Raw genomic sequence first — 18,194 nt, forward strand, 5'->3', positions numbered from 1 at the left:
AGTTAATCCGGGGGAGAAAAGGGAGGACACACGCGCTCGCTATAAATGAATATTGCGGACCAAACATTCCAGGTGCGATCTTACCTGAACTAATGCACCGGATCCCATCAGAACTCCGCAGTTAAGCGTGCTTGTGCGAGAGTAGTAATAGGATAGGTGACCTCCTGGGAAGTCCTCCTGTTGCTCCCCTGAAAACATCAATTTTTTTTTTCCTTTAAAAATCCATTTACGGCTCAAAAGTTTGTATTTTTTGTTTTAAATCTTTAAAAACTCATTTATTTCGTTTTCCTTGAGGGGTTAATACCGTGGTCACTAACAAGCAGCGAATAAGAAGTGCCTAGATAATCCGAGGGAGAAAAGGGAGGACACACGCGCTCGCTATAAATGAATATTGCGGACCAAACATTCCAGGTGCGATCATACCTGAACTAATGCACCGGATCCCATCAGAACTCCGCAGTTAAGCGTGCTTGTGCGAGAGTAGTACTAGGATGGGTGACCTCCTGGCAAGTCCTCGTGTTGTACCCCTGAAAATATAACTTTTTTTTTTCCTTTAAAAATCCACTTACGGCTCAAAAGTTTGTATTTTTTGTTTCAAATCTTTACAAACTCATTTATTTCGTTTTCCTTGAGGGGTTAATACCATGGTCACTAACAAGCAGCGAATAAGAAGTTCCTATTTAATCCGGGGGAGAAAAGGGAGGACACAAGCGGTCTCTATAAATGAATATTGTGGACCAAACTTTCTGGGTGCGATCATACCAGCACTAATGCACCGGATCCCATCAGAACTCCGCAGTTAAGCGTGCTTGGGCGAGAGTAGTACTAGGATGGGTGACCTCCTGGGAAGTCCTCGTGTTGCTCCCATGAAAACATCATTTTTTTTTTCCGGTAAAAATCCACTTACGGCTCAAAAGTTTGTATTTTTTTTTTAAAATCTTTAAAAACTCATTTATTTTGTTTTCCTTGAGAGGTTAATACCGTGGTCAGTAACAAGCAGCGAATAATAAGTTCCTAGTTAATCCGGGGGAGAAAAGTGAGGACACACGCTCTCGCTATAAATGAATATTGCGGACCAAACATTCCGGGTGCGATCATACCAGCACTAATGCACCAGATCCCATCAGAACTCCGCAGTTAAGCGTGTTTGGGCGAGAGTAGTACTAGGATGGGTGACCTCCTGGGAAGTCCTCGTGTTGCACCCCTGAAAACATCATTTTTTTTTTCCTTTAAAAATCCACTTACGGCTCAAAAGTTTGTATTTTTTGTTTTAAATCTTTAAAATCTCATTTATTTCGTATTCCTTGAGGGGTTAATACCGTGGTCACTAACAAGCAGCGAATAAGAAGTTCCTAGTTAATCCGGGGGAGAAAAGGAGGACACACGCGCTCGCTATAAATGAATATTGCGGACCAAACATTCCGGTTGCGATCATACCAGCACTAATGCACCGGATCCCATGAGAGCTCCGCAGTTAAGCGTGCTTGGGCGAGAGTAGTACTAGGATGGGTGACCTCCTAGGAAGTCCTCGTGTTGCACCCCTGAAAACATCATTTTTTTTTTCCTTTAAAAATCCACTTACGGCTCAAAAGTTTGTATTTTTTGTTTGAAATCTTTAAAAACTCATTTATTTCGTTTTCCTTGAGGGGTTAATACCGTGGTCACTAACAAGCAGCGAATAAGAAGTTCCTAGTTATTCCGGGGGAGAAAAGGAGGACACACGCGCTCGCTATAAATGAATATTGCGGACCAAACATTCCGGGTGCGATCATACCAGCACTAATGCACCGGATCCCATCAGTACTCTGCAGTTAAGCGTGCTTGGGCGAGAGTAGCACTAGGATGGGTGACCTCCTGGGAAGTCTTCGTGTTGCACCTCTGAAAACATCAATTTTTTTTTGTCACGTTAAAAATCCACTTACGGGTCAAAAGTTTGTATTTTTTGTTTTAAATCTTTAAATACTCATTTATTTCGTTTTCCTTGAGGGGTTAATACCGTGGTCACTAACAAGCAGCGAATAAGAAGTTCCTAGTAAATCCGGGGGAGAAAAGGGAGGACACACGCGCTCGCTATAAATGAATATTGCGGACCAAACATTCCGGGTGCGATCATACCAGCACTAATGCACCGGATCCCATCAGAACTCCGCAGTTAAGCGTGCTTGGGCAAGAGTAGTACTAGGATGGGTGACCTCTTGGGAAGTCCTCGTGTTGCTCCCCTGAAAACATCAATTTTTTTTTCCTTTAAAAATCCATTTACGGCTCAAAAGTTTGTATTTTTTGTTTTAAATCTTTAAAAACTCATTTATTTTGTTTTCCTTGAGGGGTTAATACCGTGGTCACTAACAAGCAGCGAATAAGAAGTGCCTAGATAATCCGAGGGAGAAAAGGGAGGACAAACGCGCTCGCTATAAATGAATATTGCGGACCATACATTCCGGGTGCGATCATACCTGAACTAATGCACCGGATCCCATCAGAACTCCGCAGTTAAGCGTGCTTGTGCGAGAGTAGTACTAGGATGGGTGACTTCCTGGGAAGTCCTCGTGTTGCACCCCTGAAAACATAACTTTTTTTTTTCCTTTAAAAATCCACTTACGGCTCAAAAGTTTGTATTTTTTGTTTTAAATCTTTAAAAACTCATTTATTTTGTTTTCCTTGAGGGGTTAATACCGTGGTCACTAACAAGCAGCGAATAAGATGTTCCTAATTAATCCGTGGGAGAAAAGGGAGGACACACGCGCTCGCTATAAATGTATATTGCGGACCAAACAAATCCGGGTGCGATCATACCAGCACTATTGCACCGGATCCCATCAGAACTCCGCAGTTAAGCGTGCTTGGGCGAGAGTAGTACTAGGATGGGTGACCTCCTGGGAAGTCCTCGTGTCGCACCCCTGAAAACATCATTTTTTTTTTTCCTTTAAAAATCCACTTACGGCTCAAAAGTTTGTATTTTTTGTTTTAAATCTTTAAAAACTCATTTATTTCGTTTTCCTTGAGGGGTTAATACCGTGGTCCCTAACAAGCTGCGAATAAGAAGTTCCTATTTAATCCGGGGGAGAAAAGGGAGGACACAAGCGCTCGCTATAAATGAATATTGCGGACCAAACTTTCCGGGTGCGATCATACCAGCACTAATGCACCGGATCCCATCAGAACTCCGCAGTTAAGCGTGCTTGGGCGAGAGTAGTACTAGGATAGGTGACCTCCTGGGAAGTCCTCGTGTTGCACCCCTGAAAACATCATTTTTTTTTTCCTTTAAAATTCCACTTACGGCTAAAAAGTTTGTATTTTTTGTTTTAAATCTTTAAAAACTCATTTATTTCGTTTTCCTTGAGGGGTTAATACCGTGGTCACTAACAAGCAGCGAATAAGAAGTTCCTAGTTAATCCGGGGGAGAAAAGGGAGGACACACGCGCTCGCTATAAATGAATATTGCGGACCAAACATTCCGGGTGCGATCATACCAGCACTAATGCACCGGATCCCATCAGAACTCCGCAGTTAAGCGTGCTCTGGCGAGAGTAGTACTAGGATGGGTGACCTCCTGGTAAGTCCTCGTGTTGCACCCCTGAAAACATCATTTTTTTTTTCCTTTAAAAATCCACTTACGCCTCAAAAGTTTGTATTTATTGTTTTAAATCTTTAAAAACTCATTTATTTCGTTTTCCTTGAGGGGTTAATACCGTGGCCACTAACAAGCAGCGAATAAGATGTTCCTAGTTAATCCGGGGGAGAAAAGGGAGGACACACGCGCTCGCTATAAATGTATATTGCGGACCAAACAAATCCGGGTGCGATCATACCAGCACTATTGCACCGGATCCCATCAGAACTCCGCAGTAAAGCGTGCTTGGGTGAGAGTAGTACTAGGATGGGTGACCTCCTGGGAAGTCCTCGTGTCGCACCCCTGAAAACGACATTTTTTTTTTCCTTTAAAAATCCATTTACGGCTCAAAAGTTTGTATTTTTTGTTTTAAATCTTTAAAAACTCATTTATTTCGTTTTCCTTGACGGGTTAATACCGTGGTCACTAACAAGCTGCGAATAAGAAGTTCCTATTTAATCCGGGGGAGAAAAGGGAGGACACAAGCGCTCGCTATAAATGAATATTGCGGACCAAACTTTCCGGGTGCGATCATACCAGCACTAATGCACCGGATCCCATCAGAACTCCGCAGTTAAGCGTGCTTGGGCGAGAGTAGTACTAGGATAGGTGACCTCCTGGGAAGTCCTCGTGTCGCACCCCTGAAAACGACATTTTTTTTTTCCTTTAAAAATCCATTTACGGCTCAAAAGTTTGTATTTTTTGTTTTAAATCTTTAAAAACTCATTTATTTCGTTTTCCTTGAGGGGTTAATACCGTGGTCCCTAACAAGCTGCGAATAAGAAGTTCCTATTTAATCCGGGGGAGAAAAGGGAGGACACAAGCGCTCGCTATAAATGAATATTGCGGACCAAACTTTCCGGGTGCGATCATACCAGCACTAATGCACCGGATCCCATCAGAACTCCGCAGTTAAGCGTGCTTGGGCGAGAGTAGTACTAGGATAGGTGACCTCCTGGGAAGTCCTCGTGTTGCACCCCTGAAAACATCATTTTTTTTTTCCTTTAAAATTCCACTTACGGCTAAAAAGTTTGTATTTTTTGTTTTAAATCTTTAAAAACTCATTTATTTCGTTTTCCTTGAGGGGTTAATACCGTGGTCACTAACAAGCAGCGAATAAGAAGTTCCTAGTTAATCCGGGGGAGAAAAGGGAGGACACACGCGCTCGCTATAAATGAATATTGCGGACCAAACATTCCGGGTGCGATCATACCAGCACTAATGCACCGGATCCCATCAGAACTCCGCAGTTAAGCGTGCTCTGGCGAGAGTAGTACTAGGATGGGTGACCTCCTGGTAAGTCCTCGTGTTGCACCCCTGAAAACATCATTTTTTTTTTCCTTTAAAAATCCACTTACGCCTCAAAAGTTTGTATTTATTGTTTTAAATCTTTAAAAACTCATTTATTTCGTTTTCCTTGAGGGGTTAATACCGTGGCCACTAACAAGCAGCGAATAAGATGTTCCTAGTTAATCCGGGGGAGAAAAGGGAGGACACACGCGCTCGCTATAAATGTATATTGCGGACCAAACAAATCCGGGTGCGATCATACCAGCACTATTGCACCGGATCCCATCAGAACTCCGCAGTAAAGCGTGCTTGGGTGAGAGTAGTACTAGGATGGGTGACCTCCTGGGAAGTCCTCGTGTCGCACCCCTGAAAACGACATTTTTTTTTTCCTTTAAAAATCCATTTACGGCTCAAAAGTTTGTATTTTTTGTTTTAAATCTTTAAAAACTCATTTATTTCGTTTTCCTTGACGGGTTAATACCGTGGTCACTAACAAGCTGCGAATAAGAAGTTCCTATTTAATCCGGGGGAGAAAAGGGAGGACACAAGCGCTCGCTATAAATGAATATTGCGGACCAAACTTTCCGGGTGCGATCATACCAGCACTAATGCACCGGATCCCTTCAGAACTCCGCAGTTAAGTGTGCTTGGGCGAGAGTAGTACTAGGATGGGTGACCTCCTGGGAAGTCCTCGCGTTTCTCCCCTGAAAACATCATTTTTTTTCCCTTTAAAAATCCACTTACGGCTCAAAATTTTGTATTTTTTGTTTTAAATCTTTAAAAACTCATTTATTTTGTTTTCCTCGGGGGGTTAATACCGTGGTCACTAACAAGCAGCGAATAAGAAGTTCCTAGTCAATCCGGGGGAGAAAAGGGAGGACACACGCCCTCGCTATAAATGAATATTGCGGACCAAACATTCCGGGTGCGATCATACCAGCACTAATGCACCGGATCCCATCAGAACTCCGCAATTAAGCGTGCTCTGGCGAGAGTAGTACTAGGATGGGTGACCTCCTGGTAAGTCCTCGTGTTGCACCCCTGAAAACATCATTTTTTTTTTCCTTTAAAAATCCACTTACGCCTCAAAAGTTTGTATTTATTGTTTTAAATCTTTAAAAACTCATTTATTTCGTTTTCCTTGAGGGGTTAATACCGTGGCCACTAACAAGCAGCGAATAAGATGTTCCTAGTTAATCCGGGGGAGAAAAGGGAGGACACACGCGCTCGTTATAAATGTATATTGCGGACCAAACAAATCCGGGTGCGATCATACCAGCACTATTGCACCGGATCCCATCAGAACTCCGCAGTAAAGCGTGCTTGGGTGAGAGTAGTACTAGGATGGGTGACCTCCTGGGAAGTCCTCGTGTCGCACCCCTGAAAACAACATTTTTTTTTTCCTTTAAAAATCCATTTACGGCTCAAAAGTTTGTATTTTTTGTTTTAAATCTTTAAAAACTCATTTATTTCGTTTTCCTTGAGGGGTTAATACCGTGGTCACTAACAAGCTGCGAATAAGAAGTTCCTATTTAATCCGGGGGAGAAAAGGGAGGACACAAGCGCTCGCTATAAATGAATATTGCGGACCAAACTTTCCGGGTGCGATCATACCAGCACTAATGCACCGGATCCCATCAGAACTCCGCAGTTAAGTGTGCTTGGGCGAGAGTAGTACTAGGATGGGTGATCTCCTGGGAAGTCCTCGCGTTTCTCCCCTGAAAACATCATTTTTTTTCCCTTTAAAAATCCACTTACGGCTCAAAATTTTGTATTTTTTGTTTTAAATCTTTAAAAACTCATTTATTTTGTTTTCCTTGGGGGGTTAATACCGTGGTCACTAACAAGCAGCGAATAAGAAGTTCCTAGTTAATCCGGGGGAGAAAAGGGAGGACACACGCGCTCGCTATAAATGAATATTGCGGACCAAACATTCCGGGTGCGATCATACCAGCACTAATGCACCGGATCCCATCAGAACTCCGCAGTTAAGCGTGCTTGGGCGAGAGTAGTACTAGGATGGGTGACCTCCTGGGAAGTCCTCGTGTTGCACCCCTGAAAACATCATTTTTTATTCCTTTAAAAATCCATTTACGGCTCAAAAGTTTGTATTTTTTGTTTTAAATCTTTAAAAACTCATTTATTTCGTTTTCCTTGAGGGGTTAATACCGTGGCCACTAACAAGCAGCGAATAAGATGTTCCTAGTTAATCCGGGGGAGAAAAGGGAGGACACACGCGCTCGCTATAAATGTATATTGCGGACCAAACAAATCCGGGTGCGATCATACCAGCACTACTGCACCGGATCCCATCAGAACTCCGCAGTTAAGCGTGCTTGGGTGAGAGTAGTACTAGGATGGGTGACCTCCTAGGAAGTCCTCGTGTCGCACCCCTGAAAACATCATTTTTTTTTTCCTTTAAAAATCCATTTACGGCTCAAAAGTTTGTATTTTTTGTTTTAAATCTTTAAAAACTCATTTATTTCGTTTTCCTTGAGGGGTTAATACCGTGGTCACTAACAAGCTGCGAATAAGAAGTTCCTATTTAATCCGGGGGAGAAAAGGGAGGACACAAGCGCTCGCTATAAATGAATATTGCGGACCAAACTTTCCGGGTGCGATCATACCAGCACTAATGCACCGGATCCCATCAGAACTCCGCAGTTAAGTGTGCTTGGGCGAGAGTAGTACTAGGATGGGTGACCTCCTGGGAAGTCCTCGTGTTTCTCCCCTGAAAACATCATTTTTTTTCCCTTTAAAAATCCACTTACGGCTCAAAATTTTGTATTTTTTGTTTTAAATCTTTAAAAACTCATTTATTTTGTTTTCCTTGGGGGGTTAATACCGTGGTCACTAACAAGCAGCGAATAAGAAGTTCCTAGTTAATCCGGGGGAGAAAAGGGAGGACACACGCGCTCGCTATAAATGAATATTGCGGACCAAACATTCCGGGTGCGATCATACCAGCACTAATGCACCGGATCCCATCAGAACTCCGCAGTTAAGCGTGCTTGGGCGAGAGTAGTACTAGGATGGGTGACCTCCTGGGAAGTCCTCGTGTTGCACCCCTGAAAACATCATTTTTTATTCCTTTAAAAATCCATTTACGGCTCAAAAGTTTGTATTTTTTGTTTTAAATCTTTAAAAACACATTTATTTCGTTTTCCTTGAGGGGTTAATACCGTGGTCACTAACAAGCAGCGAATAAGAAGTTCCTAGTTAATCCGGGGAAGAAAAGGGAGGACACACGCGCTTGCTATAAATGAATATTGCGGACCAAACATTCCGGGTGCGATCATACCAGCACTAATGCACCGGATCCCATCAGAACTCCGCAGTTAAGTGTGCTTGGGCGAGATTAGTACTAGGTTGGGTGACCTCCTGGGAAGTCCTCGTGTTTCTCCCCTGAAAACATCATTTTTTTTTCCCTTTAAAAATCCACTTACGGCTCAAAATTTTGTATTTTTTGTTTTAAATCTTTAAAAACTCATTTATTTTGTTTTCCTTGGGGGGTTAATACCGTGGTCACTAACAAGCAGCGAATAAGAAGTTCCTAGTTAATCCGGGGGAGAAAAGGGAGGACACACTCCCTCGCTATAAATGAATATTGCGGACCAAACATTCCGGGTGCGATCATACCAGCACTAATGCACCGGATCCCATCAGAACTCCGCAGTTAAGCGTGCTTGGGCGAGAGTAGTACTAGGATGGGTGACCTCCTGGGAAGTCCTCGTGTTGCACCCCTGAAAACATAATTTTTTTTTTCCTTTAAAAATCCACTTACGGCTCAAAAGTTTGTATTTTTTGTTTTAAATCTTTAAAAACTCATTTATTTCGTTTTCCTTGAGGGGTTAATACCGTGGTCACTAACAAGCAGCGAATAAGAAGTGCATAGATAATCCGTGCGAGAAAAGGGAGGACACACGCACTCGCTATAAATAAATATTGCGGACCAAACATTCCGGGTGCGATCATACCAGCACTAATGCACCGGATCCCATCAGAACTCCGCAGTTAAGCGTGCTTGGGAGAGAGTAGTACTAGAATGGGTGACCTCCTGGGAAGTCCTCGTGTTGCACCCCTGAAATCATCATTTTTTATTCCGTTAAAAATCCATTTACGGCTCAAAAGTTTGTATTTTTTGTTTTAAATCTTTAAAAACACATTTATTTCGTTTTCCTTGAGGGGTTAATACCGTGGTCACTAACAAGCAGCGAATAAGAAGTTCCTAGTTAATCCGGGGGAGAAAAGGGAGGACACACTCCCTCGCTATAAATGAATATTGCGGACCAAACATTCCGGGTGCGATCATACCAGCACTAATGCACCGGATCCCATCAGAACTCCGCAGTTAAGCGTGCTTGGGCGAGAGTAGTACTAGGATGGGTGACCTCCTGGGAAGTCCTCGTGTTGCACCCCTGAAAACATAATTTTTTTTTTCCTTTAAAAATCCACTTACGGCTCAAAAGTTGGTATTTTTTGTTTTAAATCTTTAAAAACTCATTTATTTCGTTTTCCTTGAGGGGTTAATACCGTGGTCACTAACAAGCAGCGAATAAGAAGTGCCTAGATAATCCGTGCGAGAAAAGGGAGGACACACGCACTCGCTATAAATAAATATTGCGGACCAAACATTTCGGGTGCGATCATACCAGCACTAATGCACCGGATCCCATCAGAACTCCGCAGTTAAGCGTGCTTGGGAGAGAGTAGTACTAGAATGGGTGACCTCCTGGGAAGTCCTCGTGTTGCACCCCTGAAATCATCATTTTTTATTCCGTTAAAAATCCATTTACGGCTCAAAAGTTTGTATTTTTTGTTTTAAATCTTTAAAAACACATTTATTTCGTTTTCCTTGAGGGGTTAATACCGTGGTCACTAACAAGCAGCGAATAAGAAGTTCCTAGTTAATCCGGGGGAGAAAAGGGAGGACACACGCGCTCGCTATAAATGAATATTGCGGACCAAACATTCCGGGTGCGATTATACCAGAACTAATACACCGGTTCCCACCAGAACTCCGCAGTTAAGCGTGCTTGTGCGAGAGTAGTACTAGGATGGGTGACCTCCTGGTAAGTCCTCGTGTTGCACCCCTGAAAACATCATTTTTTTTTACCTTTAAAAATCCACTTACGGCTCAAAAGTTTGTATTTATTGTTTTAAATCTTTAAAAACTCATTTATTTCGTTTTCCTTGAGGGGTTAATACCGTGGTCACTAACAAGCAGCGAATAAGAAGTTCCTAGTTAATCCGGGGGAGAAAAGGGAGGAAACACGCGCTCGCTATAAATGTATATTGCGGACCAAACAAATCTTTGTGCGATCATACCAGCACTATTGCACCGGATCCCATCAGAACTCCGACCTCCTGGGAAGTCCTCGTGTTGCACCCCTGAAAACATCATTTTTTTTTCCTTTACAAATCCACTTACAGCTCAAAAGTGTGTATTTTTTGTTTTAAACCTTTAAAAACTCATTTATTTCGTTTTCCTTGAGGGGTTAATACCGTGGTCACTAAAAAGCAGCGAATAAGAAGTTCCTAGTTAATCCGGGGGAGAAAAGGGAGGACACACGCGCTCGCTATAAATGAATATTGCGGACCAAACATTCCGGGTGCGATCATACCAGCACTAATGCACCGGATCCCATCAGAACTCCGCTGTTAAGCGTGCTTGGGCGAGAGTAGTACTAGGATGGGTGACCTTTTGGGAAGTCCTTGTGTTGCACCCCTGAAAACATCATTTTTTTTTCCTTTAAAAATCCACTTACGGCTCAAAAGTTTGTATTTTTTGTTTTAAATCTTTAAAATCTCATTTATTTCGTATTCCTTGAGGGGTTAATACCGTGGTCACTAACAAGCAGCGAATAAGAAGTTCCTAGTTAATCCGGGGGAGAAAAGGAGGACACACGCGCTCGCTATAAATGAATATTGCGGACCAAACATTCCGGTTGCGATCATACCAGCACTAATGCACCGGATCCCATGAGAACTCCGCAGTTAAGCGTGCTTGGGCGAGAGTAGTACTAGGATGGGTGACCTCCTGGGAAGTCCTCGTGTTGCACCCCTGAAAACATCATTTTTTTTTTCCTTTAAAAATCCACTTACGGCTCAAAAGTTTGTATTTTTTGTTTGAAATCTTTAAAAACTCATTTACTTCGTTTTCCTTGAGGGGTTAATACCGTAGTCACTAACAAGCAGCGAATAAGAAGTTCCTAGTTATTCCGGGGGAGAAAAGGAGGACACACGCGCTCGCTATAAATGAATATTGAGGACCAAACATTCCGGGTGCGATCATACCAGCACTAATGCACCGGATCCCATCAGTACTCTGCAGTTAAGCGTTCTTGGGCGAGAGTAGCACTAGGATGGGTGACCTCCTGGGAAGTCCTCCTGTTGCTCCCCTGAAAACATCAATTTTTTTTTTTTCACGATAAAAATCCACTTACGGGTCAAAAGTTTGTATTTTTTGTTTTAAATCTTTAAAAACTCATTTATTTCGTTTTCCTTGAGGGGTTAATACCGTGGTCACTAACAAGCAGCGAATAAGAAGTTCCTAGTTAATCCGGGGGAGAAAAGGGAGGACACACGCGCTCGCTATAAATGAATATTGCGGACCAAACATTCCAGGTGCGATCATACCTGAACTAATGCACCGGATCCCATCAGAACTCCGCAGTTAAGCGTGCTTGTGCGAGAGTAGTAATAGGATAGGTGACCTCCTGGGAAGTCCTCCTGTTGCTCCCCTGAAAACATCAATTTTTTTTTTCCTTTAAAAATCCATTTACGGCTCAAAAGTTTGTATTTTTTGTTTTAAATCTTTAAAAACTCATTTATTTCGTTTTCCTCGAGGGGTTAATACCGTGGTCACTAACAAGCAGCGAATAAGAAGTGCCTAGATAATCCGAGGGAGAAAAGGGAGGACACACGCGCTAGCTATAAATGAATATTGCGGACCAAAAATTCCGGGTGCGATCATACCAGCACTAATGCACCGGATCCCATCAGAACTCCGCAGTTAAGCGTGCTTGGGCGAGAGTAGTACTAGGATGGGTGACCTCCTGGGAAGTCCTCGTGTTGCACCCCTGAAAACATAATTTTTTTTTTCCTTTAAAAATCCACTTACGGCTCAAAAGTTTGTATTTTTTGTTTTAAATCTTTAAAAACTCATTTATTTCGTTTTCCTTGAGGGGTTAATACCGTGGTCACTAACAAGCAGCGAATAAGAAGTGCCTAGATAATCCGTGCGAGAAAAGGGAGGACACACGCACTCGCTATAAATAAATATTGCGGACCAAACATTCCGGGTGCGATCATACCAGCACTAATGCACCGGATCCCATCAGAACTCCGCAGTTAAGCGTGCTTGGGCGAGAGTAGTACTAGGATGGGTGACCTCCTGGGAAGTCCTCGTGTTGCACCCCTGAAAACATAATTTTTTTTTTCCTTTAAAAATCCACTTACGGCTCAAAAGTTTGTATTTTTTGTTTTAAATCTTTAAAAACTCATTTATTTCGTTTTCCTTGAGGGGTTAATACCGTGGTCACTAACAAGCAGCGAATAAGAAGTGCCTAGATAATCCGTGCGAGAAAAGGGAGGACACACGCACTCGCTATAAATAAATATTTCGGACCAAACATTCCGGGTGCGATCATACCTGAACTAATGCACCGGATCCCATCAGAACTCCGCAGTTAAGCGTGCTTGTGCGAGAGTAGTACTAGGATGGGTGACCTCCTGGCAAGTCCTCGTGTTGTACCCCTGAAAATATAACTTTTTTTTTTCCTTTAAAAATCCACTTACGGCTCAAAAGTTTGTATTTTTTGTTTCAAATCTTTACAAACTCATTTATTTCGTTTTCCTTGAGGGGTTAATACCGTGGTCACTAACAAGCAGCGAATAAGAAGTTCCTATTTAATCCGGGGGAGAAAAGGGAGGACACAAGCGGTCTCTATAAATGAATATTGCGGACCAAACTTTCCGGGTGCGATCATACCAGCACTAATGCACCGGATCCCATCAGAACTCCGCAGTTAAGCGTGCTTGGGCGAGAGTAGTACTAGGATGGGAGACCTCCTGGGAAGTCCTCGTGTTGCTCCCATGAAAACATCATTTTTTTTTTCCGGTAAAAATCCACTTACGGCTCAAAAGTTTGTATTTTTTTTTTAAAATCTTTAAAAACTCATATATTTTGTTTTCCTTGAGAGGTTAATACCGTGGTCAGTAACAAGCAGCGAATAAGAAGTTCCTAGTTAATCCGGGGGAGAAAAGTGAGGACACACGCTCTCGCTATAAATGAATATTGCGGACCAAACATTCCGGGTGCGATCATACCAGCACTAATGCACCAGATCCCATCAGAACTCCGCAGTTAAGCGTGTTTGGGCGAGAGTAGTACTAGGATGGGTGACCTCCTGGGAAGTCCTCGTGTTGCACCCCTGAAAACTTCATTTTTTTTTTCCTTTAAAAATCCACTTACGGCTCAAAAGTTTGTATTTTTTGTTTTAAATCTTTAAAATCTCATTTATTTCGTATTCCTTGAGGGGTTAATACCGTGGTCACTAACAAGCAGCGAATAAGAAGTTCCTAGTTAATCCGGGGGAGAAAAGGAGGACACACGCGCTCGCTATAAATGAATATTGCGGACCAAACATTCCGGTTGCGATCATACCAGCACTAATGCACCGGATCCCATGAGAACTCCGCAGTTAAGCGTGCTTGGGCGAGAGTAGTACTAGGATGGGTGACCTCCTAGGAAGTCCTCGTGTTGCACCCCTGAAAACATCATTTTTTTTTTCCTTTAAAAATCCACTTACGGCTCAAAAGTTTGTATTTTTTGTTTGAAATCTTTAAAAACTCATTTATTTCGTTTTCCTTGAGGGGTTAATACCGTGGTCACTAACAAGCAGCGAATAAGAAGTTCCTAGTTATTCCGGGGGAGAAAAGGAGGACACACGCGCTCGCTATAAATGAATATTGCGGACCAAACATTCCGGGTGCGATCATACCAGCACTAATGCACCGGATCCCATCAGTACTCTGCAGTTAAGCGTGCTTGGGCGAGAGTAGCACTAGGATGGGTGACCTCCTGGGAAGTCCTCGTGTTGCACCTCTGAAAACATCAATTTTTTTTTGTCACGTTAAAAATCCACTTACGGGTCAAAAATTTGTATTTTTTGTTTTAAATCTTTAAAAACTCATTTATTTCGTTTTCCTTGAGGGGTTAATACCGTGGTCACTAACAAGCAGCGAATAAGAAGTTCCTAGTAAATCCGTGGGAGAAAAGGGAGGACACACGCGCTCGCTATAAATGAATATTGCGGACCAAACATTCCGGGTGCGATCATACCAGCACTAATGCACCGGATCCCATCAGAACTCCGCAGATAAGCGTGCTTGGGCAAGAGTAGTACTAGGATGGGTGACCTCTTGGGAAGTCCTCGTGTTGCTCCCCTGAAAACATCAATTTTTTTTTTCCTTTTAAAATCCATTTACGGCTCAAAAGTTTGTATTTTTTGTTTTAAATCTTTAAAAACTCATTTATTTCGTTTTCCTTGAGGGGTTAATACCGTGGTCACTAACAAGCAGCGAATAAGAAGTGCCTAGATAATCCGAGGGAGAAAAGGGAGGACACACGCGCTCGCTATAAATGAATATTGCGGACCATACATTCCGGGTGCGATCATACCTGAACTAATGCACCGGATCCCATCAGAACTCCGCAGTTAAGCGTGCTTGTGCGAGAGTAGTACTAGGATGGGTGACTTCCTGGGAAGTCCTCGTGTTGCACCCCTGAAAACATAACTTTTTTTTTTTCCTTTAAAAATCCACTTACGGCTCAAAAGTTTGTATTTTTTGTTTTAAATCTTTAAAAACTCATTTATTTCGTTTTCCTTGAGGGGTTAATACCGTGGTCACTAACAAGCTGCGAATAAGAAGTTCCTATTTAATCCGGGGGAGAAAAGGGAGGACACAAGCGCTCGCTATAAATGAATATTGCGGACCAAACTTTCCGGGTGCGATCATACATGCACTAATGCACCGGATCCCATCAGAACTCCGCAGATAAGCGTGCTTGGGCGAGAGTAGTACTAGGATGGGTGACCTCCTGGGAAGTCCTCGTGTTGCACCCCTGAAAACATAATTTTTTTTTTCCTTTAAAAATCCACTTACGGCTCAAAAGTTTGTATTTTTTGTTTTAAATCTTTAAAAACTCATTTATTTCGTTTTCCTTGAGGGGTTAATACCGTGGTCACTAACAAGCAGCGAATAAGAAGTTCCTAGATAATCCGAGGGAGAAAAGGGAGGACACACGCACTCGCTATATATAAATATTGCGGACCAAACATTCCGGGTGCGATCATACCAGCACTAATGCACCGGATCCCATCAGAACTCCGCAGTTAAGCGTGCTTGGGCGAGAGTAGTACTAGGATAGGTGACCTCCTGGGAAGTCCTCGTGTTTCTCCCCTGAAAACATCATTTTTTTTCCCTTTAAAAATCCACTTTCGGCTCAAAAGTTTGTATTTTTTGTTTTAAATCTTTAAAAACTCATTTATTTCGTTTTCCTTGGGGGGTTAATACCGTGGTCACTAACAAGCAGCGAATAAGAAGTTCCTAGTTAATCCGGGGGAGAAAAGGGAGGACACACGCGCTCGCTATAAATGAATATTGCGGACCAAACATTCCGGGTGCGATCATACCAGCACTATTGCACCGGATCCCATCAGAACTCCGCAGTTAAGCGTGCTTGTGCGAGAGTAGTACTAGGATGGGTGACTTCCTGGGAAGTCCTCGTGTTGCACCCCTGAAAACATAACTTTTTTTTTTCCTTTAAAAATCCACTTACGGCTCAAAAGTTTGTGTTTTTTGTTTTAAATCTTTAAAAACTCATTTATTTCGTTTTCCTTGAGGGGTTAATACCGTGGTCACTAACAAGCAGCGAATAAGATGTTCCTAGTTAATCCGGGGGAGAAAAGGGAGGACACACGCGCTCGCTATAAATGTATATTGCGGACCAAACAAATCCGGGTGCGATCATACCAGCACTATTGCACCGGATCCCATCAGAACTCCGCAGTTAAGCGTGCTTGGGCGAGAGTAGTACTAGGATAGGTGACCTCCTGGGAAGTCCTCGTGTTGCACCCCTGAAAACATCATTTTTTTTTTCCTTTACAAATCCACTTACTGCTCAAAAGTTTGTATTTTTTGTTTTAAATCTTTAAAAACTCATTTATTTCGTTTTCCTTGAGGGGTTAATACCGTGGTCACTAACAAGCAACGAATAAGACGTTCCTAGTTAATCCGGGGGAGAAAAGGGAGGACTCACGCGCTCGCTATAAATGTATATTGCGGACCAAACAAATCCGGGTGCGATCATACCAGCACTATTGCACCGGATCCCATCAGAACTCCGCAGTTAAGCGTGCTTGGGCGAGAGTAGTACTAGGATAGGTGACCTCCTGGGAATTCCTCGTGTTGCACCCCTGAAAACATCATTTTTTTTTTCTTTACAAATCCACTTACAGCTCAAAAGTTTGTATTTTTTGTTTTAAATCTTTAAAAACTCATTTATTTCGTTTTCCTTGAGGGGTTAATACTGTGGTCACTAACAAGCAGCGAATAAGAAGTTCCTAGTTACTCCGGGGGAGAAAAGGGAGGACACACGCGCTCGCTATAAATGAATATTGCGGACCAAACATTCCGGGTGCGATCATACCAGCACTAATGCACCGGATCCCATCAGAACTCCGCAGTTAAGCGTGCTTGGGCCAGAGTAGTACTAGGATGGGTGACCTTTTGGGAAGTCCTTGTGTTGCACCCCTGAAAACATCATTTTTTTTTCCTTTAAAAATCCACTTTCGGCTCAAAATTTTGTATTTTTTGTTTTAAATCTTTAAAAACTCATTTATTTCGTTTTCCTTGGGGGGTTAATACCGTGGTCACTAACAAGCAGCGAATAAGAAGTTCCTAGTTAATCCGGGGGAGAAAAGGGAGGACACACGCGCTCGCTATAAATGAATATTGCGGACCAAACATTCCGGGTGCGATCATACCAGCACTAATGCACCGGATCCCATCAGAAATCCGCAGTTATGCGTGCTTGGGCGAGAGTAGTACTAGGATGGGTGACCTCCTGGGAAGTCCTCGTGTTGCACCCCTGAAAACATAATTTTTTTTTTCCTTTAAAAATCCACTTACGGCTCAAAAGTTTGTATTTTTTGTTTTAAATCTTTAAAAACTCATTTATTTCGTTTTCCTTGAGGGGTTAATACCGTGGTCACTAACAAGCAGCGAATAAGAAGTGCCTAGATAATCCGGGGGAGAAAAGGGAGGACACACGCACTCGCTATAAATAAATATTGCAGACCAAACATTCCGGGTGCGATCATACCAGCACTAATGCATCGGATCCCATCAGAACTGCGCAGTTAAGCGTGCTTGGGCGAGAGTAGTACTAGGATGGGTGACCTCCTGGGAAGTCCTCGTGTTGCACCCCTGAAAACATCATTTTTTATTCCTTTAAAAATCCATTTACGGCTCAAAAGTTTGTATTTTTTGTTTTAAATCTTTAAAAACACATTTATTTCGTTTTCCTTGAGGGCTTAATACCGTGGTCACTAACAAGTAGCGAATAAGAAGTTCCTAGTTAATCCGGGGGAGAAAAGTGAGGACACACGCGCTAGCTATAAATGAATATTGCGGACCAAACATTCCGGGTGCGATCATACCAGCACTAATGCACCGGATCCCACCAGAACTCCGCAGTTAAGCGTTCTTGGGCGAGAGTAGTACTAGGATGGGTGACCTCCTGGGAAGTCCTCATGTTGCACCCATGAAAACATCATTTTTTTTTTCCTGTAAAAATCCACTTACGGCTCAAAAGTTTTTATTTTTTGTTTTAAATGTTTAAAAACTCATTTATTTTGTTTTCCTTGAGGGGTTAATACCGTGGTCACTAACAAGCAGCGAATAAGAAGTACCTAGTTAATCCGGGGGAGAAAAGGGAGGACACACGCGCTCGCTATAAATGAATATTGCGGACCAAACATTTCGGGTGCGATCATACCCGAACTAATGCACCGGTTCCCACCAGAACTCCGCAGTTAAGCGTGCTTGGGCGAGAGTAGTACTAGGATGGGTGACCTCCTGGTAAGTCCTCGTGTTACACCCCTGAAAACATCATTTTTTTTTACCTTTAAAAATCCACTTACGGCTCAAAAGTTTGTATTTATTGTTTTAAATCTTTAAAAACTCATTTATTTCGTTTTCCTTGAGGGGTTAATACCGTGGTCAC

At 42.6% G+C, this 18,194-nt stretch overlaps 51 non-coding genes and 2 pseudogenes across 51 annotated transcripts; all 53 read left to right on the forward strand.

The window, feature by feature from the left end:
* Positions 1-70: 70 nt before the first annotated feature.
* On the forward strand, positions 71-189 carry LOC133827609 (5S ribosomal RNA; annotated as a pseudogene).
* Positions 190-409: 220 nt separating this feature from the next.
* Positions 410-528, forward strand: LOC133827500 (5S ribosomal RNA). Its single transcript, XR_009890190.1, has one exon. It is a non-coding gene; the product is annotated as a 5S ribosomal RNA (ribosomal RNA).
* A 220-nt stretch (positions 529-748) lies between these two features.
* On the forward strand, positions 749-867 carry LOC133826527 (5S ribosomal RNA). Its single transcript, XR_009889244.1, has one exon. It is a non-coding gene; the product is annotated as a 5S ribosomal RNA (ribosomal RNA).
* Positions 868-1,086: 219 nt separating this feature from the next.
* On the forward strand, positions 1,087-1,205 carry LOC133826703 (5S ribosomal RNA). Its single transcript, XR_009889415.1, has one exon. It is a non-coding gene; the product is annotated as a 5S ribosomal RNA (ribosomal RNA).
* A 218-nt stretch (positions 1,206-1,423) lies between these two features.
* LOC133827163 (5S ribosomal RNA) lies at positions 1,424-1,542 on the forward strand. Its single transcript, XR_009889862.1, has one exon. It is a non-coding gene; the product is annotated as a 5S ribosomal RNA (ribosomal RNA).
* A 218-nt stretch (positions 1,543-1,760) lies between these two features.
* On the forward strand, positions 1,761-1,879 carry LOC133827422 (5S ribosomal RNA). The gene has a single exon (XR_009890114.1). It is a non-coding gene; the product is annotated as a 5S ribosomal RNA (ribosomal RNA).
* Positions 1,880-2,101: 222 nt separating this feature from the next.
* On the forward strand, positions 2,102-2,220 carry LOC133826861 (5S ribosomal RNA). The gene has a single exon (XR_009889568.1). It is a non-coding gene; the product is annotated as a 5S ribosomal RNA (ribosomal RNA).
* A 219-nt stretch (positions 2,221-2,439) lies between these two features.
* Positions 2,440-2,558, forward strand: LOC133827308 (5S ribosomal RNA). Its single transcript, XR_009890003.1, has one exon. It is a non-coding gene; the product is annotated as a 5S ribosomal RNA (ribosomal RNA).
* A 221-nt stretch (positions 2,559-2,779) lies between these two features.
* Positions 2,780-2,898, forward strand: LOC133826100 (5S ribosomal RNA). The gene has a single exon (XR_009888834.1). It is a non-coding gene; the product is annotated as a 5S ribosomal RNA (ribosomal RNA).
* A 220-nt stretch (positions 2,899-3,118) lies between these two features.
* On the forward strand, positions 3,119-3,237 carry LOC133826501 (5S ribosomal RNA). Its single transcript, XR_009889218.1, has one exon. It is a non-coding gene; the product is annotated as a 5S ribosomal RNA (ribosomal RNA).
* Positions 3,238-3,456: 219 nt separating this feature from the next.
* On the forward strand, positions 3,457-3,575 carry LOC133827243 (5S ribosomal RNA). The gene has a single exon (XR_009889939.1). It is a non-coding gene; the product is annotated as a 5S ribosomal RNA (ribosomal RNA).
* Positions 3,576-3,795: 220 nt separating this feature from the next.
* Positions 3,796-3,914, forward strand: LOC133826783 (5S ribosomal RNA). Its single transcript, XR_009889493.1, has one exon. It is a non-coding gene; the product is annotated as a 5S ribosomal RNA (ribosomal RNA).
* A 219-nt stretch (positions 3,915-4,133) lies between these two features.
* On the forward strand, positions 4,134-4,252 carry LOC133826423 (5S ribosomal RNA). The gene has a single exon (XR_009889144.1). It is a non-coding gene; the product is annotated as a 5S ribosomal RNA (ribosomal RNA).
* Positions 4,253-4,471: 219 nt separating this feature from the next.
* On the forward strand, positions 4,472-4,590 carry LOC133826502 (5S ribosomal RNA). Its single transcript, XR_009889219.1, has one exon. It is a non-coding gene; the product is annotated as a 5S ribosomal RNA (ribosomal RNA).
* Positions 4,591-4,809: 219 nt separating this feature from the next.
* Positions 4,810-4,928, forward strand: LOC133827245 (5S ribosomal RNA). Its single transcript, XR_009889941.1, has one exon. It is a non-coding gene; the product is annotated as a 5S ribosomal RNA (ribosomal RNA).
* A 220-nt stretch (positions 4,929-5,148) lies between these two features.
* On the forward strand, positions 5,149-5,267 carry LOC133826784 (5S ribosomal RNA). Its single transcript, XR_009889494.1, has one exon. It is a non-coding gene; the product is annotated as a 5S ribosomal RNA (ribosomal RNA).
* A 219-nt stretch (positions 5,268-5,486) lies between these two features.
* Positions 5,487-5,605, forward strand: LOC133827354 (5S ribosomal RNA). Its single transcript, XR_009890047.1, has one exon. It is a non-coding gene; the product is annotated as a 5S ribosomal RNA (ribosomal RNA).
* A 218-nt stretch (positions 5,606-5,823) lies between these two features.
* Positions 5,824-5,942, forward strand: LOC133827400 (5S ribosomal RNA). Its single transcript, XR_009890093.1, has one exon. It is a non-coding gene; the product is annotated as a 5S ribosomal RNA (ribosomal RNA).
* A 220-nt stretch (positions 5,943-6,162) lies between these two features.
* LOC133826785 (5S ribosomal RNA) lies at positions 6,163-6,281 on the forward strand. Its single transcript, XR_009889495.1, has one exon. It is a non-coding gene; the product is annotated as a 5S ribosomal RNA (ribosomal RNA).
* Positions 6,282-6,500: 219 nt separating this feature from the next.
* Positions 6,501-6,619, forward strand: LOC133827376 (5S ribosomal RNA). Its single transcript, XR_009890068.1, has one exon. It is a non-coding gene; the product is annotated as a 5S ribosomal RNA (ribosomal RNA).
* A 218-nt stretch (positions 6,620-6,837) lies between these two features.
* Positions 6,838-6,956, forward strand: LOC133826050 (5S ribosomal RNA). Its single transcript, XR_009888786.1, has one exon. It is a non-coding gene; the product is annotated as a 5S ribosomal RNA (ribosomal RNA).
* A 219-nt stretch (positions 6,957-7,175) lies between these two features.
* Positions 7,176-7,294, forward strand: LOC133826827 (5S ribosomal RNA). Its single transcript, XR_009889535.1, has one exon. It is a non-coding gene; the product is annotated as a 5S ribosomal RNA (ribosomal RNA).
* Positions 7,295-7,513: 219 nt separating this feature from the next.
* Positions 7,514-7,632, forward strand: LOC133827108 (5S ribosomal RNA). The gene has a single exon (XR_009889808.1). It is a non-coding gene; the product is annotated as a 5S ribosomal RNA (ribosomal RNA).
* Positions 7,633-7,850: 218 nt separating this feature from the next.
* Positions 7,851-7,969, forward strand: LOC133826051 (5S ribosomal RNA). Its single transcript, XR_009888787.1, has one exon. It is a non-coding gene; the product is annotated as a 5S ribosomal RNA (ribosomal RNA).
* Positions 7,970-8,187: 218 nt separating this feature from the next.
* On the forward strand, positions 8,188-8,306 carry LOC133827251 (5S ribosomal RNA). The gene has a single exon (XR_009889947.1). It is a non-coding gene; the product is annotated as a 5S ribosomal RNA (ribosomal RNA).
* Positions 8,307-8,525: 219 nt separating this feature from the next.
* LOC133826052 (5S ribosomal RNA) lies at positions 8,526-8,644 on the forward strand. The gene has a single exon (XR_009888788.1). It is a non-coding gene; the product is annotated as a 5S ribosomal RNA (ribosomal RNA).
* A 219-nt stretch (positions 8,645-8,863) lies between these two features.
* On the forward strand, positions 8,864-8,982 carry LOC133826886 (5S ribosomal RNA). Its single transcript, XR_009889593.1, has one exon. It is a non-coding gene; the product is annotated as a 5S ribosomal RNA (ribosomal RNA).
* Positions 8,983-9,200: 218 nt separating this feature from the next.
* LOC133826053 (5S ribosomal RNA) lies at positions 9,201-9,319 on the forward strand. Its single transcript, XR_009888789.1, has one exon. It is a non-coding gene; the product is annotated as a 5S ribosomal RNA (ribosomal RNA).
* A 219-nt stretch (positions 9,320-9,538) lies between these two features.
* LOC133826887 (5S ribosomal RNA) lies at positions 9,539-9,657 on the forward strand. Its single transcript, XR_009889594.1, has one exon. It is a non-coding gene; the product is annotated as a 5S ribosomal RNA (ribosomal RNA).
* Positions 9,658-9,875: 218 nt separating this feature from the next.
* On the forward strand, positions 9,876-9,994 carry LOC133827561 (5S ribosomal RNA). Its single transcript, XR_009890250.1, has one exon. It is a non-coding gene; the product is annotated as a 5S ribosomal RNA (ribosomal RNA).
* Positions 9,995-10,510: 516 nt separating this feature from the next.
* Positions 10,511-10,629, forward strand: LOC133826847 (5S ribosomal RNA). The gene has a single exon (XR_009889554.1). It is a non-coding gene; the product is annotated as a 5S ribosomal RNA (ribosomal RNA).
* Positions 10,630-10,846: 217 nt separating this feature from the next.
* Positions 10,847-10,965, forward strand: LOC133826658 (5S ribosomal RNA). The gene has a single exon (XR_009889371.1). It is a non-coding gene; the product is annotated as a 5S ribosomal RNA (ribosomal RNA).
* Positions 10,966-11,183: 218 nt separating this feature from the next.
* Positions 11,184-11,302, forward strand: LOC133827569 (5S ribosomal RNA). The gene has a single exon (XR_009890258.1). It is a non-coding gene; the product is annotated as a 5S ribosomal RNA (ribosomal RNA).
* Positions 11,303-11,525: 223 nt separating this feature from the next.
* LOC133827595 (5S ribosomal RNA) lies at positions 11,526-11,644 on the forward strand (annotated as a pseudogene).
* A 220-nt stretch (positions 11,645-11,864) lies between these two features.
* Positions 11,865-11,983, forward strand: LOC133826054 (5S ribosomal RNA). The gene has a single exon (XR_009888790.1). It is a non-coding gene; the product is annotated as a 5S ribosomal RNA (ribosomal RNA).
* Positions 11,984-12,202: 219 nt separating this feature from the next.
* On the forward strand, positions 12,203-12,321 carry LOC133826055 (5S ribosomal RNA). Its single transcript, XR_009888791.1, has one exon. It is a non-coding gene; the product is annotated as a 5S ribosomal RNA (ribosomal RNA).
* A 219-nt stretch (positions 12,322-12,540) lies between these two features.
* LOC133827468 (5S ribosomal RNA) lies at positions 12,541-12,659 on the forward strand. The gene has a single exon (XR_009890158.1). It is a non-coding gene; the product is annotated as a 5S ribosomal RNA (ribosomal RNA).
* Positions 12,660-12,879: 220 nt separating this feature from the next.
* LOC133826609 (5S ribosomal RNA) lies at positions 12,880-12,998 on the forward strand. The gene has a single exon (XR_009889324.1). It is a non-coding gene; the product is annotated as a 5S ribosomal RNA (ribosomal RNA).
* A 219-nt stretch (positions 12,999-13,217) lies between these two features.
* Positions 13,218-13,336, forward strand: LOC133826704 (5S ribosomal RNA). The gene has a single exon (XR_009889416.1). It is a non-coding gene; the product is annotated as a 5S ribosomal RNA (ribosomal RNA).
* Positions 13,337-13,554: 218 nt separating this feature from the next.
* LOC133826912 (5S ribosomal RNA) lies at positions 13,555-13,673 on the forward strand. Its single transcript, XR_009889617.1, has one exon. It is a non-coding gene; the product is annotated as a 5S ribosomal RNA (ribosomal RNA).
* Positions 13,674-13,891: 218 nt separating this feature from the next.
* On the forward strand, positions 13,892-14,010 carry LOC133827348 (5S ribosomal RNA). Its single transcript, XR_009890042.1, has one exon. It is a non-coding gene; the product is annotated as a 5S ribosomal RNA (ribosomal RNA).
* Positions 14,011-14,232: 222 nt separating this feature from the next.
* LOC133827142 (5S ribosomal RNA) lies at positions 14,233-14,351 on the forward strand. The gene has a single exon (XR_009889842.1). It is a non-coding gene; the product is annotated as a 5S ribosomal RNA (ribosomal RNA).
* Positions 14,352-14,571: 220 nt separating this feature from the next.
* Positions 14,572-14,690, forward strand: LOC133827309 (5S ribosomal RNA). The gene has a single exon (XR_009890004.1). It is a non-coding gene; the product is annotated as a 5S ribosomal RNA (ribosomal RNA).
* Positions 14,691-14,911: 221 nt separating this feature from the next.
* Positions 14,912-15,030, forward strand: LOC133827076 (5S ribosomal RNA). Its single transcript, XR_009889778.1, has one exon. It is a non-coding gene; the product is annotated as a 5S ribosomal RNA (ribosomal RNA).
* A 219-nt stretch (positions 15,031-15,249) lies between these two features.
* On the forward strand, positions 15,250-15,368 carry LOC133827249 (5S ribosomal RNA). Its single transcript, XR_009889945.1, has one exon. It is a non-coding gene; the product is annotated as a 5S ribosomal RNA (ribosomal RNA).
* Positions 15,369-15,586: 218 nt separating this feature from the next.
* LOC133827118 (5S ribosomal RNA) lies at positions 15,587-15,705 on the forward strand. The gene has a single exon (XR_009889818.1). It is a non-coding gene; the product is annotated as a 5S ribosomal RNA (ribosomal RNA).
* A 221-nt stretch (positions 15,706-15,926) lies between these two features.
* LOC133826643 (5S ribosomal RNA) lies at positions 15,927-16,045 on the forward strand. Its single transcript, XR_009889356.1, has one exon. It is a non-coding gene; the product is annotated as a 5S ribosomal RNA (ribosomal RNA).
* A 220-nt stretch (positions 16,046-16,265) lies between these two features.
* Positions 16,266-16,384, forward strand: LOC133826669 (5S ribosomal RNA). The gene has a single exon (XR_009889381.1). It is a non-coding gene; the product is annotated as a 5S ribosomal RNA (ribosomal RNA).
* A 218-nt stretch (positions 16,385-16,602) lies between these two features.
* On the forward strand, positions 16,603-16,721 carry LOC133826759 (5S ribosomal RNA). The gene has a single exon (XR_009889470.1). It is a non-coding gene; the product is annotated as a 5S ribosomal RNA (ribosomal RNA).
* Positions 16,722-16,939: 218 nt separating this feature from the next.
* On the forward strand, positions 16,940-17,058 carry LOC133827008 (5S ribosomal RNA). Its single transcript, XR_009889712.1, has one exon. It is a non-coding gene; the product is annotated as a 5S ribosomal RNA (ribosomal RNA).
* Positions 17,059-17,277: 219 nt separating this feature from the next.
* Positions 17,278-17,396, forward strand: LOC133827147 (5S ribosomal RNA). The gene has a single exon (XR_009889847.1). It is a non-coding gene; the product is annotated as a 5S ribosomal RNA (ribosomal RNA).
* A 218-nt stretch (positions 17,397-17,614) lies between these two features.
* LOC133827345 (5S ribosomal RNA) lies at positions 17,615-17,733 on the forward strand. Its single transcript, XR_009890039.1, has one exon. It is a non-coding gene; the product is annotated as a 5S ribosomal RNA (ribosomal RNA).
* A 219-nt stretch (positions 17,734-17,952) lies between these two features.
* On the forward strand, positions 17,953-18,071 carry LOC133827524 (5S ribosomal RNA). Its single transcript, XR_009890213.1, has one exon. It is a non-coding gene; the product is annotated as a 5S ribosomal RNA (ribosomal RNA).
* The last annotated feature ends 123 nt before the right edge of the window (positions 18,072-18,194 follow it).

Source organism: Humulus lupulus, chromosome 3 (assembly GCF_963169125.1).
Source record: "Humulus lupulus chromosome 3, drHumLupu1.1, whole genome shotgun sequence".
NCBI lineage: Eukaryota > Viridiplantae > Streptophyta > Magnoliopsida > Rosales > Cannabaceae > Humulus > Humulus lupulus.